The 11,563-nt window shown below is 42.2% G+C and overlaps 1 long non-coding RNA gene across 1 annotated transcript; it reads left to right on the top strand.

The window, feature by feature from the left end:
* Window positions 1-4,863: 4,863 nt before the first annotated feature.
* Window positions 4,864-11,359, top strand: LOC122559406. The gene is made up of 2 exons (XR_006314424.1): window positions 4,864-5,222; window positions 10,636-11,359. It is a non-coding gene; the product is annotated as an uncharacterized LOC122559406 (long non-coding RNA).
* The last annotated feature ends 204 nt before the right edge of the window (window positions 11,360-11,563 follow it).

The following is an 11,563-nucleotide window of genomic DNA, read 5'->3' as shown; positions in this document are numbered from 1 at the left end:
TTTTTCCCATCGCCCTTGATTTCCTTACTGATTAAAAATCTGTCCACCTCAGCCTTGTATATATTTAATGATCTAGCCTGAATGGCCCTTTATGGTAAAGAATTCCACAGATTCACTAGCTCCTGAGAGAAGAAATTCTTCCTCATCTTTCTCTTAAATGGGTGACCCTCTTCTTCTAAGATTATGTCCTCTGTTCCGAGATGGTCTTACACTGGAAGACAATCTTTCTGTGTCAACCTTGTCAAATCCTATAAGAATCTTGTCTGTTTCAAAAAGATTGCCTCTCGTTGTTCTAAGGTTGGGGTACAGGGAGATCTTGCCAATTGGATACAAAATTGGCTTGATGGTAGGAAACAGAAAGTGATGCTTGAGGGTTGCTTTTGAACTGGAGGCCAATGAAGCAATGATTGACTCTGGGCCTACTGTCATTCGTATCAATGATTTGGATGGGTATACAGGAGGTATAGTTCGTAAGTTTGCGGATGACATGTAAACTGGTGCTCCAGTGGACTGTGAAGAAGGATATCTAAGAATAAAATGAGATCTTGATCAGATGGACCAATGGGCTAAGGAGTGGCAGATGGAGTTTAACTTAATTAAATGTAAGCCATTATATTTTGATAAAGCAAATCAGGCAGACTTATACAGTTAATGGCAGGATTTTGGGGAGTGTTGTTGAACAGAGAGACCTAGACATGCAGGTTCATATTTCCTTGAAAGTGGAGTGTCAGGGTGATGGAGAAACCATTTAGCATGCTTGCCTTCTGTGGTCAGAACATTGAGTATAGAAGTTGGGGTGTTGTGTTGCCGCTCTACATGACATTAGTGAGGCCACTTTTAGAATGCTTTGTACAATTCTGCTATAAGAATGATGTGGCTAAGCTAGAAAAGGTACAGAAAAAATTTACAGGGAGGTTGCCAGAGACTGGAGGGTTTGAGTTTTACGGACAGGATGAATAGATTGGGATTTCTTCCCTGGAGCATCAGGCTGAATGGGTGATCTAATAAAGGTTTATAAAATCATGATGGGCATAGATAAGATGAATATGGTCTTTACCCGTGGGGTGGGAGTTCAAACCTATAGGGCATAGGTTTAAGGTAAAAGACAGCCATACTGTGGTGCTGTTACTGTTTTCAGTAAAAGTGACTGTGCTGCTGCAGACACCTCAAATACCATCACACTCTGGCTCCCAACAGCCCCGCCACCTTTCCAATTATCTCACTGTTTTGCAAATATATATGTATATATACACACGTAAATGCAGCATGAATTTTAAGAATGATTTTCAACAAGTGAAACAATGCTATACATTGTTCCAAATATATGAACCCTGTCTAAATGAAGGGAAACTGATTTAACCTTACAATAGACAATTTGTTAGTTATCAATTCAGAACTCTTACCACAAATCCCAAGTGGCTGAATATTTGCTATAATCTTTAGCTGATCTATTTTCATTTCAACACTGTAGAGATGTCGGGCAGAGCTTTCTTCATGAATGGAACAGTTCCCAGAAAATGAAGGAACGTAGAACTAAAATATTGCAAGACCTAAAATTCTGCAGAGCACATTTTGATGCAGGTCAGTGTATCTGTAGTGAAAGCAAATATTGACAAACTAATTCTTGGGTAAGTTGACTGGCAATAAGAGCACTGACCGCATGTGTCTGGCAAATAGATGTATTGGACACACTAGTGCAAAACAGTGCACAGGGAGAATTGGAAACTGATTCATTTACTGCAGGCTTTGCAGAATAGTCTACATGTTTAGTGCAATGTACTGAAATAAGCCTCAGCTTCCCACCTCCACTGTGCCTGGCATTGCACACAGACGTATTAACTAATACACTTACCCTTTCAAAAGATATCCATAAACATTCTTTGTCAGTCTGGGACCTACAAGTCAGCATGGGTGCTCTCAGTCACATGTATTGAAAATAAAATTGTAAAACCCATTCCAAGCTTTCACATTTCAATTATTCTAATATTTATGCAAAACATTCTTCTTGTTAGACTCTGATTCAAAGGCAACTCATCCTTCAATTGCCTCTTTGCTCTGTCAATCAGTGGCTGAGATAATTGTAGTCTTTGAAGCTCAGTCAGACATTCACAATAACAAGCCAGTAATACCTGGCAAATATAAACTCTACTGAAACTGAATGGCAACTTTGCTTTCTAAGCTACATAGATGGCGTGTCCAGTAAAACATTCAAAGAGATTTTTTTAATGAAATGGAAGCAAAATACAGTGGATAATGAAAACCTGACACAAACACAGGGAATACTGGAGGAACTCAGTAGGTTTGGCAGCATCTGTGAAGAGAGAAGCAGTTTTAATGTTTTGAGTCCAGTTTGACACTTTTCAACACTGTTATTTAAACCTCTCTGACTATTTAAACCAGATTTTTCAAGTTTTTATGATAAGAAGTGAACAAAAAAAACTATGGCAGGCCTTAATGATCCTTCAAGAATGTTTATTTCTAATCAATTAATTCATGATTCTCGCCAGTGGATTGGAGCCACCACCCCCACCACCCCCCACCCCACCCAGCAAGCTAAAATAGGAACTGAAAGAACTGCAGATGCTGTAAGCCAGAAACAAAGACAGAAATTTCTGGAAAAGCTCAGCAGGTCTGGCAGAATCATTGGAGAAAAATCAGAGTTAATGTTTCGGGTCGAGTGACCCTTCCTGTTTTTGAGGCAGGATCTGTTTGAACTCAGGACCATGTTCAAATGTCCCTGCTGAGTTCATGCTTTCCTTCTGAATGATTCACACCTTGCCCCCTGCCCCTGCCCCTGCCACCACAAGATCAATTGGAAAAGGGGGTGGGACATCCAGGCCAAATATAGCTGCTGAGAAGGTGGTGACTATAAGACCTTAACACATATGAGCAAAATTAGGCCATTCAGCCCATTTGGGTCTGCCCCACTATTCATGGTTGATCTGATCATCCTCAGCTCCACATTCCTGCCTATTCCTCATAATCCTTGATTCCCTTCCTGCTTAAACATCTCAGCCTTAAAATATTGAACAACCAGCCCTCTGCGGTACAGAATTCCCCAGTCTCACTTAATACCCTCCAAGGCCCCATTTAGAATATTGTGTCCAGTTTTGGGCCCCAACACCTCAGGAAGGACATACTGGTACTGGAGTATGTCCAGCAGAGATTCACACGGATGATCCCTGGAATGGTGGGCGTAACATATGATGAATGGCTGAGGATCCTGGGAGTGTATTCAGTAGAGTTTAGAAGGTTGAGGGGAGATCTAATAGAAACTTACAAGATAGTGCATGGCTTAGAAAGGGTGGATGGGGAGAATTTGTTTCCATCAGGTGGGGATACTAGGACCTGTGGGCACAGCCTTAGAAATAGAGGGGGTCAATTTAAAACAGAAGTGAGAAGACCTTTCTTCAGCCAGAGAGTGGTGGGCCTGTGGAATGCATTGCCATGGGGCGCAGTGGAAGCTGGGACATTAAATGTCTTCAAGGCAGAGATTGATAAATTCTTAATCTCGCAAGGAATTAAGGGATACGGGGAGAGTGCGGGTAAGTGGTGTTGAAATGCCCATCAGCCATCATTGAATGGCAGAGTGGACTCGATGGGCTGAATGGCCTTATGTCCACTCCTATGTCTTATGGTCTGATGGAGAGAAGAAGCTTTTCTTCATCTCCAACTTAAGTGTGCAACCCTTTTATTCTGAGATTCTGCCCTCTGGTTCTAGACTTTCCCACAAGAGGAAACAGCATCTCCACATCTCCACATGTGGTGGCACGGTGGCTCAGTGGTTAGCACTGCTGCCTCACAGCACCAGGGTCCCAGGTTCAATTCCAGCCTCAGGCAACTGTCTCTGTGGAGTTTGCACACTCTCCCCGTGGGTTTCCTCTGGGTGCTACGCATTCCTCCCACAGTCCAAAGATGTGCAGGTCGGGTGAATTGGCCATGCTAAATTGCCCAAAGTGTTAGGTGCATTAGTCAGAGGGAAATGGGTCTGGCTGGGTTACTCAGAGGGTCGATGTGGACTTGTTGGACCGAAGGGCCTGTTTCCACACTGTAGGGAATCTAATCTAACCTGTCAAGTCTCTGAAGAATCTTGTATGTTTCAATAAGGTCGCATCTCATTCTTCTGTGCTCCAATGAGTACTCGACCACTCTGCTCATAAAACAGGATAGGCTCAGTTCCCACACCGACTGAGGTTACCATGAAGAACTTTCTTTCACAACCTCTCCCCTCACCTGAGGTATGGAGATCCTCAGGTTAAAACAGTGCCTGGGATCAGCCAACTGAACATTCTCTGGACTGCCTCCAAGGCCAGTATATTCCTCATATAAGAGGACCACAGTTCACTGTGTGGCTAACTACCCAGCTTGACACCTTCGACAGTTTTGCCACTGGCTACAATTCTAACTCGTATTCTCCCCTCTGGTTTCTCTGGTCAGCTCCAATCTCCACAATTTTAGAAATATCACACTGAAGGCCATGAACAGCTAGAAGGACAACCTCTCTTACTATAAACGCTGCTGTCTTATTAGAGAGAGGTGATAGGGCAGTTTAACCTGAGGGTCTCCACACCTCAGGTGAGGGAAGAGGTCGAGAAAGAAAGTTCTTCATGGTAACCTCAGCCGGTGTGGGAACTGAGCCTATCCTGTTAGTATTGGTCTGCATCACAAACTAGCTATCCAGCTAACTGAGCTAAACCATTAAATGAATGCCATTAAGCAGGAAGAAAAGTGTGGGGAGGGGAAGTTACAAAAGCTATAAGAAAGAGCATTGGCGACAGTCCAGAAGGAGTGGCTGCTGGAGGCACAGGAAAGGTAGCAGTTAATTCATTTCAACAAGGTTGCATGTAGCAACTCTGGTGGCGAACATACAGACATTACAAGTAGGAGAAAAATTGGCTCGGGATACTTCAGACTGCTCAAGACGCCAGGTGTGAGAAGCAAAATGGTTTTTTTCCCTCTCGACAACACAACAGCAGACATGATTGAGCCAGGAGGTAGTAACAAAGCTGACAAGACTAGATGAATGAGAAACTGTAAAATAAACATGTTCAGGCAGGAAATGATGCTGGAACCAGCAGAGAATAAAATGGAATCAGTAAAGACGGTACATTTGATGAGTGGTATATTTTATCCTATTGAAAATCTGGCAGGATGTTTAGCTCAAGGTGAAGGGATGGACTTGGAATGCTCTCAAGTCAAGGAGTCGTGAATTTTGAGTGGAGGTGAGGATAAATTACTTTTTATGAATCTTTGGAATTCTGTATCCCAGAGTTCTGTGGCTCTTCAGTCAATGTACATTTTCAAGACCCAAGATCAATAGATTTTTGGGCACTAAAGAAAAAAGGAATGTTACAATTGTGATAAATATGGGCTATCAAATGTTAACTTATCTCAATCTACCTGAGATCTTTCATAGAACACAGTAGTTTTTTTTTAGAAAGGATAAATACTGATGTAAGGTGACTACAGATCAAAGCAAGTCCAGGAGACCAATGGGGAATAAATAAAACCATCTGCACAGAAATTAACATTTTACGTAAAGAATCTGAAATGAGGAAACTGAGTCACTATCAAGATACATTATTTTTGATAATTTCATATTTTGGTAAATGGAAGACTTGCCTACAAATTATTCAGCAGTAAAAGGCAATGAAGACAGACTCAGGAACATGAACTGAACTGCATTTCAAGAAGCTCCACAGCACAGCAGGACAGTGAAGGAAAATTGACTTGTATGTTAGAATCAAAAGATTGTCTATCTGTCTAGCTGTCTCTCTCTTTCTCTCCCCACTCTCCTTCTCTCCCCCTCTCTGTCTCCCCTTTTCTCTCTCCCTCTCGCACTCTCCCTATTTCCCTCTCACTCTCACCCTCTTGTCTGCCCTGCCTCTCTCATCATATCATAAGAAACACCCAATGACAATACAAATTGGAAACAAAATCATTAACCAGCAACTCAATAGGATCCACAAAATATGCTACTGCTAATGATAACAATGTTTTCTGACTGTCCCAGACAATTTCCCCTTTAAAACCTATTACCTGTGTTTCTGTGTGTATTTGATGTCTTTAATAATTTTATCATTGAGTCAGTAGGTAAGAAAATTGCAAAACAAACAAGAATGAAATCGCTGAAGAAGTTCAGCAGGTTTGTCACCATCTGGCTATTTACCCTTTCCACAGACATGTTGAGTTTCCTAAGCAATTTCTGTTTTTGTTTGTTTCAGCTTTCCAGCACTCAGTCCTTTGTTTTACTTCTTTGTTTTATTTTATTTGGTAATAAAATTCCTCTTTCTTTCATTCAAGAAAACATTGTAATTGGATCCTTCATTAGAATTATAGAATTGAATAGAATCACAGAATACTGTCAGTGCAGAAAGAAGTCATTCAGCCCATTGGATCTGGACCGGACCCCTGAAGAGCATCAAAAACAGGCCCACTCCTCTGCCCTATCCCTGTCACCCTGCATATACCATGGCTAATCCATCTAACCTACACATTCCTGAACGCTATGAGCGATCCATCATGGCCAATCCACATAATCTACACATCTTTGGACCATGGGAGGAAACTGGGGGAAACACACACAGACACAGGGAGAATGTGCAAACTCCACACAGTCACCTAAAGCTGGAATAAAACCATTGTCCCTGGTGCTGTGAGGTAGCAGTGCTAACCACTGACTAGTTAAATACATATTTAATTGAAGTGTGATAGGGCATCCTAAAAAGATACAAACTGAAAGAATTGCAGATTCTGCAGTTCTGTGGAAGGGCCTCTCAACCTGCAAATTAACTCTGATTTCTCTCCACAGATGCTGCCAGACCTGCTGAGCTTTTCCAGCAATTTCTGCTTTTGTTTCTAAAAAAATTAAAATATTTATTGCAACGAGTGAAAAAATAAGGAGCCAAATTACCCCTCCCTCATAATTATTATGACTCACAACAATAAGGGGGAAGGATGGGAAAGTAGACTAGATGCATGGGGTCTTAGTGAATGGGGGTATGTGTGAGAGGCTGAAATATTTACCTCTGCTTATAGCTATGCTGTTATGTCCTTAGCTCATACTCATTTTACCCAGAGAAAGCAGAGTTTTGAGTCCAGTGAGCCTTCTTTGAGTTCTGAAGAAGGATCAGTGGACTCAAAATGATACCTGTTTCTCTCTCTGCAATTGTTGCCAGATCTGCTGAGTTTCTCCAGCAATTTCTGCCCTTGTCTCAGATTTCCAGAATCTGCAGTTCTTTGTTTTATTTCATCATTTTTGTCCCCCTTCATTTACTTCAGATCTTGCTCTCTTTATATCTTCACCAACAAAGTGGTGTTCACCTTTTATTTTCCCTCAGTGAAGATTAGCTGCTTAAAAGGTTGTACTCCACATGTGGTTCTTTGAGGGAGCAGCACAACATTCTTTGTGAGTTAACTAACTCGGGTTACTGAGTTTTAAACCCACGCATGCAAAACTTGTTTTTTTCATTCAGACATGTCTTCTTACAGTAACTGCTTTCTTCCTGCATAGACTAGAGTACAGCTTGAACCAGCCAAACAACTCCCCGAAAAGAAAGAAGAGGTATTCAAAACCACAGACAGAATCCTGCTTTGCTGAAAGCACGGCAGTAACCTCTAAACCAGGCGCTTTGCCAGACAAGTGAAAATGAAGGAAGTTATATCAGCTTTTGAAAAGAACTGTGGATGCTGGAAATCTGAAAAGAAAACACACACAGAAATTGCTGCAGAAACTCAGGAGGTCTGGTAACACCTGCAGCAATAGAAACAGAGTTAACGGGGAGGGTTTAAACTAGTGTCAGAAGTCGCATGACTCCAGGTAATAGTCCAACAGATTTATTTGAATTCACAAGGTTTTGGAGCACTGGCCCTTCATCAGGGGAAGGTACTACGCTATGAAAGCTTGTGTTTTCAAATAAACCTGTTGGACTATAACCTGGAGTCGTGTGACTTCTGACTTTGTCCACCCCAGTCCAACGCCGGCACCTCCACAGCATTAAATTAGTGCGGCGTGGGGTCCGGAACCAGAGCAGAATGTCAGCAAGTAAAATGACTGAGGAGGAATCTGAGACTAAGGCCAGTAAGACTAAAAGAAAGAACAGGGAGAGGTTACTGAACATGGTAGGACTGGAGGTCCACGGTATATTTGTTTTACTGTGAGGAATATGACAGGTAAGGCAGGTGAGCTTAGAGCTTGAATTAATACATATAACTGTGATATTGTAGCTAATATATACTTGGCTGAGAGAGGAACAAGACTGGCAGCTTAAAGTTCTAGGATTTAGATGTTTCACACAGATAGGGAGGGATGTAAAAGAGTTGGGGGAGTGGTGTTACTGATAAGGGAGACTATCACAGCTGTACTGAGGGAGCCAACCTTGGAGCACTCATCCAATGAGGCCAATATGGATAGAGGTCAGGAATAGGAAGGGTGCAATCACTTTGATTGGATTGTACTACAGACCTGGAAAAAGTGAGGACTGCAGGTGCTGGAGATCAGTCAAGAAGTGTGATGCTGGAAAAGCACAGCTGGTCAGGCAGCATCCGAGGAGCAGGAGAGTTGACATTTCCAGCATAAGCTCTTCATCAAGAATGATGAAGAGCTCATGCTCAAAATGTTGACTCTCCTGCTCCTCAGATGCTGCCTGACTGGCTGTGCTTTTCCAGCACCACACTTTTTAACTCTTGTACTACAGACTTCCCAACATCCAACAGGAGAAAGAGGAGCAGAGATGTGGACAGATTATTGGAAAATATAGAAATAATGGTATTGTTGTCGTGGGTGAATTTAACTTCCCTGTTATTGACCGGGAATCTCTTAGTCCCAGGGGCTTTGATGGTGGGAAATTTGTTAGGTGAGATTAGGAGGGTTTTTTGAAACAATATGTAAATAGTGACAATAGTAGCAATAAATACTCTGGGGCAGCGATGTCCATGACTCATGAATAGATATTTAGAAAAGATTGTTGAATGAAGTAACGGGTTCTTAAGAAGAAATTATTTCACATGGAATAATGTTAGCATCTGAATCTGATTTCATGGGAACTTTGAGAAGGGACATGGCAATGTCCTAAGATTGGATCGAATTTGCTGAGTTACGGTGAATAAGCTTGGGAATGGGATTAAATTGGATAGACAAAGTTACCTCCTTTTGCGCTGGATGGTTTAATGATTCCATGAGAGCATGGTAACATAATGTAATAAAGTCAATGATGTTGCTTATGGATCCAATTTTCTTTAAAATCAGAACACAGAGAAACCCAAATATTTGGACAGGTTCATAGAACATGTAAATTGGTGTTTCTGCCACCCCGCCTGCTTTAAAGCAGTTCTGAGCTATGCATCAAAACAGGGAACAAGCTGGTGTCTGGTACCCTATCAATAATGGTCCTTCCTCAGGACAGTTTGAGTCCTGCTGAACAAATAGGCTTCAATTTCTTATCCTCCATAAGATCACAAGATAGAAGAGCAGAATTAGGTCATTCAACACATCGAGTCTACTCTACCATTCAATCATGGCTGATGTGTTTCTTAACCCCATTCTCCTACCTTTGCCCCATAATCCTTCATCCTCTTACTAATCAAGAACCTATCTATCTTTGTCGTTCATACACTCAATGACATAGCTTCCACGGCTTTCTACAGCAATGAGTTCCATAGATTAACCACCCTCTGGCTGAAGAAACATCTCCCCATCTCAGGTCGAAAGGGTCATCTTTTCATTCTGAGGCTGTGCCCATGGGTCCTAGTCTCTCCTACTCGTGGAAACATCTTCTCCATATCCACTCCATATGGGCCTCTCAGTATTCTGTATGTTTCAGTCAGATTTTCCCTCATCCTTCTAAACCCCATTGAGTACAGACCCAGTGTCCTCAACTGCTCCTCCCACGACAAGCTCTTCGCACCTGGGATCATTTCTGGAAACCTCCTGTGGACCCCCTCCAATGCCAGCGCATCCTTCCTTAGGTAGGGGGCCCAAAACTGCTCACAATATTCCAAATGTGGTCTGATCAGAGCATTGCATTTGCCTTCCTAAGTGACCCTGAATATTAAGCGTAAAAGAATCCTGAATTAGGACTCCCCCAAATCCTTTTGTGTGATTTACTCAGCTGCCCACATAGAAATGACACTAAGCTTGCCACAAAAAGTGCCACACAACAGGCATCCCATGGTGCAATTGGAAAAGTCTAATGTTGTGGCTAACAACTTATCTCCAAGATGGAGGTGGAAACTATTCATTCATGTCACTGCTGGCTACACTCCCTTGTTTTGTATGGAATGGCTCCCGTACCACCTGCGTGCATCACAGAACGCATCGAATATGGTGCGTTATTATCTCACCTTCAATCCCGAGGGACTGTCTTCAAGGAGGAATAATGACTCAACTTCACCACAGCTCATTGTACAAAAAGAGCTTTGGGACACAGTTATGAAAAACGTTTACTCATTCTTTGTACTATTGGTTGAGAAAGGCCTATTGGCCAAGACAGAGAGAATTCACTGCAATCTTTTCAAACAGTATCTTGGTGCATCCACCTAACCTCCACCTGGACAACACAAGTTATGCAACTTAAATCATAAGTTGTACTGAAGAGCAGACACTGATCCTGTTAACTCTGCTTTCTCTCTCCACAGATGCTGCCAGACTTGCTGGGTTTCTCCAGCAATTCCTTTTTCAGAACTCCAGTATCCGCAGATCTTTGTTGTGTTTCAGTCGTGTATTATCCATTCGACGGGAGGCTAAATCCAAAATCATCTGCCTCGCTTTGGGACCTGATGTTAAATCAATACCCCATCAGTCCCCAGGTGAGTCATAAACATCTGGGAATGCTATTCCAAAGAAGTGCTGGGAACCTTTCCCATGTACAACTTCACAAAAGCAGACTATCTGATGATTCTCATGAGACTGCTTGTGAGACTTCGCATTACACATCTGGCTGCCACGTTTCTTCCATTGCAACAGTGACTACACATCAAAGAAGTGCTTCATTGGCTAGAAACTGCTTTGGCTCATAACATGGTTCCATGTAAATGCAAGTCCTACTTCCTAAGCTTTTCTGTTTTGGCAACAAAACAGCCAGCACCAAGCCAAACCAATGCTTCTTATTTCTCATTCTGGTCATTTGATTATGTGCTTTCCCAGAGAAGTACTGCACTCTATATATAAGGTAAACAGAAGTTTATTGTTTGCTTGTAGACTGAAAAAGGCATCCAGACATTATTTTCCCCATTGAAAACCATATCACTTGTGAGTGGCTATGCAAAATTCATCCTGCCTAAGGCAATATGTAAATTTGTGTCCTTTCACTCTCTGATTCTTTGTCGATGCTGCTGCTGCACATAAAGATATGTGACAAAACCTGATCTTGTCTCAGGCCGACTGACTCTTCAATGCACGCTGTAGGTTCTCCTGTTTTTCCGTGGGGTAAGCAAGTACTACATCATAAAAATCACCAGCGGACAGAAACGAGATTACTTCCAACAGCTTGCTTTACGAAATGAAGCATGTCGAGGTTTTGCATTTAACTCGCACTTGCCCACTCTCAAGACTTGCTCATGGAAA

Source organism: Chiloscyllium plagiosum, chromosome 19 (genome assembly GCF_004010195.1).
Source record: "Chiloscyllium plagiosum isolate BGI_BamShark_2017 chromosome 19, ASM401019v2, whole genome shotgun sequence".
In the NCBI taxonomy this organism is placed as follows: domain Eukaryota; kingdom Metazoa; phylum Chordata; class Chondrichthyes; order Orectolobiformes; family Hemiscylliidae; genus Chiloscyllium; species Chiloscyllium plagiosum.
This window is presented reverse-complemented; position numbering and strand designations above follow the sequence as displayed.